Source organism: Bos grunniens, chromosome 7 (genome assembly GCF_055505025.1).
Source record: "Bos grunniens cultivar Pamir isolate PY7600 chromosome 7, Bosgru_T2T1.0, whole genome shotgun sequence".
Taxonomy (NCBI): Eukaryota; Metazoa; Chordata; class Mammalia; order Artiodactyla; family Bovidae; genus Bos; species Bos grunniens.
This window is the reverse complement of record NC_141171.1, coordinates 66,933,431-66,943,854: the sequence shown is the minus strand read 5'-3', so window position 1 is coordinate 66,943,854 and position 10,424 is coordinate 66,933,431. Positions and strand designations below refer to the sequence as shown.

General features: G+C 35.4%; 1 protein-coding gene across 1 annotated transcript in view; it reads right to left on the bottom strand.

Annotated features, from left to right (window-relative positions):
• Positions 1 to 1,012: 1,012 nt before the first annotated feature.
• The window catches only part of LOC147369751 (uncharacterized), an 84,281-nt gene continuing 74,869 nt past the window's right edge, over positions 1,013 to 10,424 (bottom strand). Inside the window, exons 3-4 of the mRNA XM_086413829.1 lie at positions 9,810 to 9,872; positions 1,013 to 2,066 (exon numbers count right to left, since the gene is read on the bottom strand). The gene's annotated coding sequence lies outside the window, so the exon portion shown is untranslated. The remainder of the gene's footprint in view (positions 2,067 to 9,809; positions 9,873 to 10,424) is intronic.

Here is a 10,424-nt window from a genome sequence, read left to right as displayed (position 1 = left end):
TCTAAAAAAGACTATAGAACTTAAACACATGATTTTTGATCTATAAAATTCAATAAAAGAAATAAAAATGAAAAATGAGTTGACTGATGTAATTATAATTAGTGACCTGACAGATCAAGTATAGTAAGAAAAGGCAAAGAAAAAAAAAAAAAAAGCAAGAGGAAAACACTAAGAGGCTTAGATGACAGACACAATATAATACAAAAGGAAAAAAAAAAGAACAGATGAAGTAATAGGAGTTATGGCCTAGAAACTAATCTAGGAAATAAAACAAACGTCAGTGAACTGAGTAAAGATCTGCAATGAAAAATGGAAAGAGCCCTTGAATTTTTTACCTACAAAGAAAATCAAAATCAGACAGGTATCAGACTTCTCACCTGCAATATTGGAAGCCAAAGTGTTTACAGACTATGTTCACATAAAGTCTGCAACTTAAGAATCTTCTACCAACCAAGAAAACCAATCAGGATTAAAGAGAAAATTAGGACTTGCAGTAACTGAGAAAACAAACCCCACACACGCCTAATCTAAAAAATACTTGAAAAAATACTGCAAATAACGAATGAGCCCAAGTTGATATTTTTTTAAAAAATAAGAAAAGATAAACTAAAGAGGATACAGCGTTGAACAAGAAAACTTGACACAAAGGCTCTCAGGGAATGTGTAATAACAATGCTAATAAGCACTTATAAAACTCAACTGGCACATATAAAGGAGATTCACTTTCTTAAAGTATACTACACCCCCTGCCCCGACACTACATATAAAAAAAGTAAGGAAAAAATAAAGGTATTTGGAAAGTGTTATGTTGTGGATATATAAGGCAGAAGGAGATGGGGAAATAAAATTAGCTTAAAGTTATTGCCCTTTGTGGGAAGTAAAAGGGAAATAGAAAGAAATTGTATGGCTATAGTGAGAAAAAAAAGTATTTTGGTTGGGATTGTTATGTGTATGTGCTACCATAGAACAACAGTCTCATATATTTGATCAAAATATTAGGCCAGACTGTGAATTTTAATTTACTATAACTAGGCACAAACACATCTTTATTCATCAAAATTGGAACTATTACAATCAACACATTTTTGCCAACCAGAAATAAGTGTGTTTATTCCTGTAGCATAAAAATCTATGTTTCAGAATTCAATGAACTCCTGGAAAGCATTTTCTGCCTCCTGTGGGTTATGGAAGTATTTCCCCCACAAAACATTGTCAAAGTGCTTGCAGAAATGGTAGAAGTCAGGTTAATATGGTGAATGAGGCAAAACTTCACACAATTCATTCAGCTTTTGAAGAGATGGTTGTGTCACGTGTGGTCGAGCATTGCCCTGGAGAAGAACTGGGCCCTTTCTGTTGTCCAATAACTGGCTGCAGGCGTTCCAGTTTTCAGTGCATTTCATCAATTTGCTGATCAGACTTCTCAGATATAATCGTTTCATCAGGATTCAGAAAGCTGTAGTGAATCAGATGGGCAGCAGTAGACCACCAAACAGTGATCAGGACCTTTTATTATTGGCGCAACCTTAGATTTGGTAAGTGCTTTGGACCTTCTTCTTGGTCCAGTGACTGAGCTGGTCATTGCCAGTTGTATAAAACCCACTTTTCGTCACAGGTCACAATTCAATTGAGAAATGGTATGTTGTTGCACAGAACAAGAAAAGACAACAATTCAAAATGACAATGGTTTTTACTTGCGGTCAGCTCATGAGACACCCACTTATCAAGGTTTTTCACCTTTCCAATTTGCTTCAAATGCTGAACAACCATAGAATGGTCAACACTGAGTTCTTTGGCAGCTTCTTATGTAGCTGTAAGAGGATTAGCTTTGATGTTCCTCTCAAATGGTTGTCATCAACTTCCGATGGCCAGCTACTGCACTCCTCATCTTCAAGGCTCTTGTCTCCTTTGTAAAATTTCTTGACCTACCACTGCACTGTTCGTTCATTAGCAGTTCCTGGGCCAAATGCATTGCTAATGCCGTGAGTCTCTGCTGCTTTAGGACCCATTTTGAACTCCAATAAGAAAATGGCACGAATTTACTTTTTGTCTAACATCATTTCCATAGTCTGAAATAAATATAAAATACACAGCAAGTAATCAGTAATTATCAAAAAAAAACATAAAATGATAAATGTGCATTAAAATGATGTATGACATAACCATTATTTAAGAATGTATTCCAATATTAAATAGCAAAGTTCAACAATGCAAAACCACAATTATTTTTGCACCAACCTAAATAGAAAAAGGATACATGATTATTATTGGGATAAAATAAATAAAATATAATGTCTATCTTAACAAGATAATTATTTAGATCTCAATCTTAAGCCATTTAGTAGAAAAATCCGTATCAGACAGAAATGTGGATCATGTTCCGTTTATTTGATCTATAAAAAGGGGTACACATACAGTTATCTGGGCTTCCCTGATGGCTCAGTAGTAAAGAATCTGCCTGTAATGCAGGAGACACAGCAGATGTGGGTTTGATCCCTGGGTTGGGAAGATCCCCTGGAGAGAGAAAATGGCAACCCACTCCAGTATTCTTGTCTGGGAAGTCCCATGGACAGAGGAGCCTGGTGGGCTAGAGTCCACGGAGTCACAAAGAGGCAGACCCAACTAAGCACACACACAGGACATATTTGGACAAAGAGAGAGGATTCTGTCCCTCAGACCATAATGACGTATGAACTGCAATGATGACTTGTCCAGCAAATGAATATAAGAAGTACCTTAATTTTAGCAGGTAAAACAAGAATATCTGAATCACTAAGGAACTCAACTGGAAAACATAAACTCATTTTTTAAAACATGCATGAATATCTCCGCTAGAATTTCTTTTAAAATCACTTAATAGGTGTCTGGAATGAACATATTTATCACAGGTGTGTTACAGCAATGGTTTATAAACCATGGTGAAACAGTCTATTTTCTCCTAGAAATTCCCAAGCAAGAATTTCAGAACAAAGATAAGGAACAGGGCCAAAATATTCTCATTTCCTTTACTTTACACACTTTGCTTTGAAAGCATCCATTTCAGAAACACAGCTGTTTTTGACATGCTCATGTCTATCACTTCCAGAAGGCTACGATCACGAGGGACTTCCCTGGTGGTCCGGTGGCTAAGACTCCACACTCCCAGTGCAGAGGGCCTGGGTTCAATCCCTGCTCAGGGATCAAAATCCCACATGCTGCAACTCAGACTTGGCACAGCCAAAATATATAAATATTAAAAAAAAAAAAAAAGCACCAATATGACATGTGCCAGAAAAGAAATTTGTTTAAGGAGGGCAATTTGGCACTAGTGGTAAAGAACCTGCCTGCCAGTGCAGGAGACATAAGAGATGTGGCTTTGAAGCCTGGGTCTGGAAGATCCCCTGGAGAAAGAAATGGCTACCCACTCCAGTACTCTTGCCTGGAGCATCCCATGGACAGAGGACCTAGTGGGCTATGGTCCATCGGGTTGCAAAGAGTCAGACACGACTGAAGTGACTTAGCTCACATGCACACATCCTAGAAGAGATCTAGTATAACCTGGTAAAACAGCTACGATACACACCATACAATTACTACCATTCAAAGAGCATGGAGTGTGGAAGCTTAGCCACTGGACCATCAGGGAAGTCCCTATCAGTGCTGTTTTAGTCAGTAATCTTAGCCTTTGTCTGTGAAAGATGATAGACATGAAGATATTAAAAAAATTCATGCAATTTCTACCTTATAAATAGTATGATGGATGGTATTGGTTAGAAGGTAAATCTATTACACTGAAGTTAAAGAGCGCATTAAGTTAAATGTTCTATCAAATCTTTTTGGCTAGAGGTCTCACAAAGGAAAATGTGTAACCACATGGTAATGACATGTTTGGAAATACTTTGTGCCATTTTGTTAAAAATAAAATATCTTCAATCAGTAGAATTGGTGAATATTAATAAATCAGTTATAACAGATGTCTGTCAGTGAGTTACTAGAGACACTGGCATAATAAAAATGAAAAGATTTGATAATTTTGACATTCTTAGGACAAGAGAAAAGCAATAAACTGGGTGAAAGTTTGCGAGGTATACAGGCAGAGAAAAATAACTTCAAATATAGAGATGAGTTTAAGCAAACAAAAGTGCCTTGAGATCATGACATACAGAGCATGTTGGGTGCTTGCCTGTTTTTCCACTAGCTTGGGAACAGCTAATGTAAATAAACAGGCTTGTAAACTGACACTGTTTACCAAGGCCAATCTGTGAGCATCACTATATGGAGGAAATCAGTAATCTCATTTGTAGGATAGCTTTTTGACTTTTCTTGTGTTAGTAATTGTCATTCCAGGCAGTTCAGTACCTGGAATAATTTCTCTACATCCTCCTGCCATTTGCTTATCTCAATAAGGTGGAATAGAAAGACAACTCCAGTTTCATCAGATTTATCAAGGGTCTTAAAGATTTTCTACACAAACCTCTCAATGGACAAATGGGAAACAAAAACTCTGAGATATTATGTAGTAATATTTGCCTAAGATAAGAGGTGAAAAAAAAGTGAAGTATTAGTCACTCAGCAGTGTCCAACTCTTTGCAATGCCATGGACTGTAGCCCACCAGACTCCTCTGTCAATGGGATTCTCCAGGCAAGAATACTGGAGTGGGTAGCCATTCCTTTCTCCAGGGGATCTGCCCAATCTAGGGATCAAACCCTGGTCTCCTACATTGTAGGCAGATTCTTCACTATCTGAGCCACCACAGAAGCCCTAGTTGGTGTCAAATTAGAACCTCGGTCTTCTGAATCCCCAAACTGGCACAATTTCTACTGTGACACATTTACCATCAAAGGATCTATAAATACTCAAATTCAATTGAAGTACCACTCTCTATACTTCTGTCCACTTCAGTAAAAATTTACTGAAAGCCAATAACAATTCTATGGACCCTTAAGGTGACAGACAATTACTAATCAGTCTTGAGTAGTATGGCCGTGTGTTCAAAATATGATTGGGCTTCCCTGGTGGCTCAGAGGCTAAAGCGTCTGTCTGCAATGCGGGAGACATGGATTTGATCCCTGGGTGGGGAAGATGCCCTGGAGAAGAAAATGGCAACCCACTCCAGTATTCCTGCCTGGAAAACCCCATGGATGGAGAACCCTGGTGGGCTACAATTCACAGAGTCACAAAGAGTCAGACATGACTGAGCGACTTCACTTTCACTTTTAAAATATGTATAATGAAATAGTTTTCATTATTCTAGGTTCCTAACATTATTAAAGTTCTTATAATCTCTGTGTTAAAGAATCATCAAATAAGAGTATTGCTGTTTTCCTTCTATCTATAAAAGGTTATAAATAGTAATTATTTCTATCTTAAACATTTAATAGTAATCATTGGTGAAGTCTTATAAGTCTGGAATTTTAAATGCAGAAAAAATTTAATAACAGATTCCAATTTCCTATTTCATCTTAGTTTTTGTTGGTTCTGTCTTTCAGTATATTTGTAAATTTTATTTTGATTTTAAAATTAATGTTATATACTTTTTTTAATCAAATTAATGTTATATACTTTTATTATATTTTTAATATGTTTAGCATATGTATTTTTTTCTTTTTGATTGTTGATATTGGCAATTTTTTCCTTTATCAGTCTTCCTATGAATTTTATTAATCTTTGTAAAGAACTAGCTTTGTTTTCCCTTTAGCAATTCCAGATCTTATCTTCAGTATTTTCTTTTGCTTACTTTTTAGGGTTTATTATTCTATTTCTAGTTTCTTGAGTTGAAAGCTTAGATAGTTGGCTTTAGGCTGTTATTCCTTTCTTATGCGTGAATTTAAGTCTGTAAATGATCCTGTGTATACTGCTTTAACCAGATTCTTATATAAGTTTTGTTAAGTCAGATCATCATTAAAATTCATACCAAATATTTTTAATTACCAGTAAGATGTCTTCTTTGACACACAGGTTATTTACAGTATACTGTCTAATTTCCAAGCAATTTGTATTTTACTATTTATCTTTGGGGCTTTTATTTCTACTTTAATTCTTCATAATCAGATAATACAATCTGAATGATTTAAGTCTTTTGACATTTGATGAGATCTGTTCTATAAACCATAATATATGACCAGGTTGGTAATGATTCATATGCACTTGAAAAGGATAAGTTCAGTTACAGTTGGATGTAGTAGTCTTTTAACTTGGTGGTATTTGTAAAATATGTTGTTCAGATTTTCAATAACCTTATTGACTTGGGGATGCCTGTTCTATCAGTTAAGGAAAAGGTATGTTCAAGTTGCTTGCCACGATTTTGATTTTGAATTTATGTTTTTGGTTTTGTAGTTTATTGCTTTAAAGATTTTAAAAGAATGGTAACAGGTACAATCAAATTCAGGACTGTAAAAATCTTCTTTTAAATATATATTCTTCTTCTTTATTTGAGTCACTTGCTTTAGAATCTACTTCCCTGGTTATCAGAAAACTCTGGAAGCTTTCTTTTGCTTACTGCTTGCTTCTTGCTTTTTTCATCCTATTAATATTTCTGTGCAAATATTTAAAGTGGGAGTCTCATAAAGAGCACACACTTGGGATTATTTTTAATATAAGCTGACAATTTTAGTTTTTTAATTATCTTTTTATTGGAAGAAATGGTGAATCTTATTTATGATTATTGAAAAATGGTATAAATACATATATCAATAATCATAAATAAGATTCACCATTTCTTCCAATAAAAAGGTCTGTCTAGTCAAGGCTATGGTTTTTCCTGTGGTCATGTATGGATGTGAGAGTTGGACTGTGAAGAAGGCTGAGCGCTGAAGAATTGATGCTTTTGAACTGTGGTGTTGGAGAAGACTCTTGAGAGTCCCTTGGACTGCAAGGAGATCCAACCAGTCCACTCTGAAGGAGATCAGCCCTGGGATTTCTTTGGAAGGAATGATGCTGAAGCTGAAACTCCAGTACTTTGGCCACCTCATGCGAAGAGTTGACTCATTGGAAAAGACTCTGATGCTGGGAGGGATTGGGGGCAGGAGGAGAAGGGGACGACAGAGGATGAGATGGCTGGATGGCATCACTGACTCGATGGACGTGAGTCTGAGTGAACTCCGGGAGTTGGTGATGGACAGGGAGGCCTGGCGTGCTGCGATTCATAGGGTCACAAAGAGTCGGACACGACTGAGCGACTGATCTGATCTGATCTGATACCTTGTGTTCTATTGGATTCACCTGTATATATATCTTCTCTCCTTCAGATTAATAAAATAATTTACATTATTTTATTTTTCCTCCAATAAATTCTTAGTAATAAATTACAAGTTCTTTAGTCATTATTCTAAAATATGTACCCTTAACTAATAGTTAAATACAAATACTTTTATCACTTTTACTACTTTCTAAAAATGCTAGAATATAGAACACTTTGTATGATTTATAGTCCTCCAATGTGTTCACATTACTATCACTATTGCATTATTTATTTCAAATCTATATACATTAAGTAAAGACATTATCATTGTTTTGTACAGTCAGTATTAACCACATTTAGCCACATGTTTCTCCTACCATTTTTCTTTATTTCTTCTTGCATCTCTGCTTCCTTCTTGAGGATCCCTTTTTACTTTATATTTTAGTTCAGGTATGCCCCGGATACATTCTTTCAGTTTTTTTTTTTTTTTTTTTGTCTGAAATATCTAAAATGTCTTTATTTTTACATAGATCATTGGGTCACCTACTGCTGCTGCTAAGTCGCTTCAGTCGTGTCAGACTCTGTGTGACCCCATAGACGGCAGCCCACCAGGCTCCGCCGTCCCTGGGATTCTCCAGGCAAGAACACTGGAGTGGGTTGCCATTTACCTACAAATAAAGACAAAATTATTTATTCGTAATGAGATGAATATTTTACTTTCATTTTCACTGGGTGAAATAACTTCCTGATGGGAAGTTATTTCCCTTCATCACTTATTAAGCTGTAATTCTATTATTCTCTGGCTTCTATTGTTCTTATTAGCAAGTCAGCTGTTAGTATTACCATTACTACTTTGAAAATAATGTCTTATTTTTCTGTTTGATTTTTGTCCTACTTTTTGCTATTTTTAAGGTTTTTCTTATCTTTGTTTCTCATCAGTTTTACTATGGTATGTGTAAGTTTTTAACCTTCTTTCTAGTTATTCTACTTGTAATTCACAGAGCTTCTGGAATTTGTGAGTTGATATTTTATCATATTTGGAACATTCATAGTCAATATTTTTGAAAACTGATTCTGCCACAAACTCTGGTTTTCTTCTGATACTTTAGTTATAAGAAAGCTAGACAGTTACATTACATTCTATAGTTCTTATCCTTCACTTTTTTATAGTCTTTTATTTCCTCTCTGTGCTTCAGCTGGACAGGTACTTTTGAACTATCTACCAGTTTATAGTTCCTGTCTTCTGCTATCAAACACATTTACTGAAAAACTAACTTAGATATTTTATTGTTTGATTCCCACATGGTTATCTTTTTAGATTGTATGTATGTGTTGAAATTATTCTAGTTTTATTCATTGCCATCCAGTTTTTCTTAAATACATTAGTAAAAGTCACTGAAACAATCTTTTGTCTCTTCATGACAGTTTCCAGATCACCTATCGTGCGTGCGTTAGTCATGTCGGACTCTTTGTGACCCCATGAACTGTAGCCCACCAGGCTCCTCCGTCCGGGATTTTCCAGGCAAGAATACTGGAGTGGGTTGTCATTCCCATCTCCAGGGGATCTTCATAACTCAGGGATCAAACCCAGGTCTCGTATTGCAGGCAGACTCTTTACCATCTGAGCCACTAGGGAAGTCCTGAACCACCTATGAATATATTCTATTGAGATTTTTTTCTCTTGATTTCTTTTGTTAGTAATATTTAATTGACTGTCAGACATAGGGGTTTCAGATTATGTTAGTATCCCCTAGAAACAATTTGCCTTTTTCTTTTTTTTTGCTGGACAGAAAGTCAGAGTTGATCACCTTAATTTTGCTTTGAGGCTGAACTGTAGTTTTTTAAGGTAAGGCTCCGTCAACCTCTGGATGTCTACTCCCCTAGAGTGTAGTCTCATATAGTTTCCAATTGGACATCTAGTCTGATTGCCAGGTTTATTTTCTCAGCTGCTCTTCAACACTAGTCTTTGTTTCTTCAACTCTGCTTTCTTTTCTTTTTTTTTTTTTTTTTGCCTCCCACTTCATTCACTTTCAGAATTCAGCAAATGTGTTGAGGGGAAAAAAAGATTGTGTACTGAGATTCCTCAACTTGGGTCAACGTTTATCTTCACTTCACTCCATGAGTTCACGAAAAGTTCTGCATATTACTTCTTTCCTTAAGAGCAGCCCTCTGCCTGAGCTGAGCCCCATTCTTTGCTTCCTAACCATGCTCTTCTGTAGCAGATTTCCCCAAGGAAAATGTATAGATGAATCATCGGCTCAGGTTTCCATGGCTTTCTATTTTCTAGTTTTCATTACTTCAAAAACTCTCTGAAGCATTTAAGCAGAACTATTTAAATGGTTATCCATATTCTCTAGTTGTTCTCAGCAGGAGCACTGTTCTACAAATCACTCCATCCTATTCAGAACTCGTTATACTTTAGTTCATTGTAAAAAGTAATAAATTACATCAGTATCTTCAAAAGTTGTCATGAAAGACAGATGGAAAAAATCTCATATTAAATAACTGAGAAGAGCTTTGTGCAGTGCAAAGGAATTTACAATGCTACTTTCAACACTGTAAAATTATTATATTGCAGCCAAAGTACAATGCTGCGCTGAGTATGACTGTCACAAGCTTTTATATAAAAGACAGAGAAACAAGAAAGTGTACCTGTTATTTCCAGCAATAAACCTTGATGCAGAGACCTGAAGGAAGAGGGCTTTTACACCAATTCTATAAAATAATGAGAAAATGATACAGGGATGTTCCATATTGCTCATGTAAAGGGTATGAAGTCTTTTTTTCAGGTGTATATATTTAGAAAAAACAACAATATTTTTACTAAAGCATATAAAATCACTCTGATAAAGATGCATTATTATATTTATAACATTCTTAAAAAGCATATCAATGGTAAGTGCCTGTTCTTACATCTTATTACTTAACTTTAAAATAATAGATTTGGTCAATCTCCATGCTAGTATATAAATAAAAAATTAAAAATTACTGCTAAGTTCTGAAAGTTTAAATTTTACAGATTTATTCATTAAAGTAGCCAACAGAGAGAAATTATATAAAGCCACCTATTTTTGTCTGGGGTATATACTTGATGGATGACATTTCAGGTGACTTTCCAACTTTTTAAGCCACGTGGTCTGTTTTATTTAAATAAAGAATTCCCATTTTGCTAATAATTGAAGACCTAAAGTGATATTTCTAACTGGAAAAATTTACCTTAACCCAAAGACCAAAAGATTAAACCTTTGTTTTCAGCTTTTGTATTTT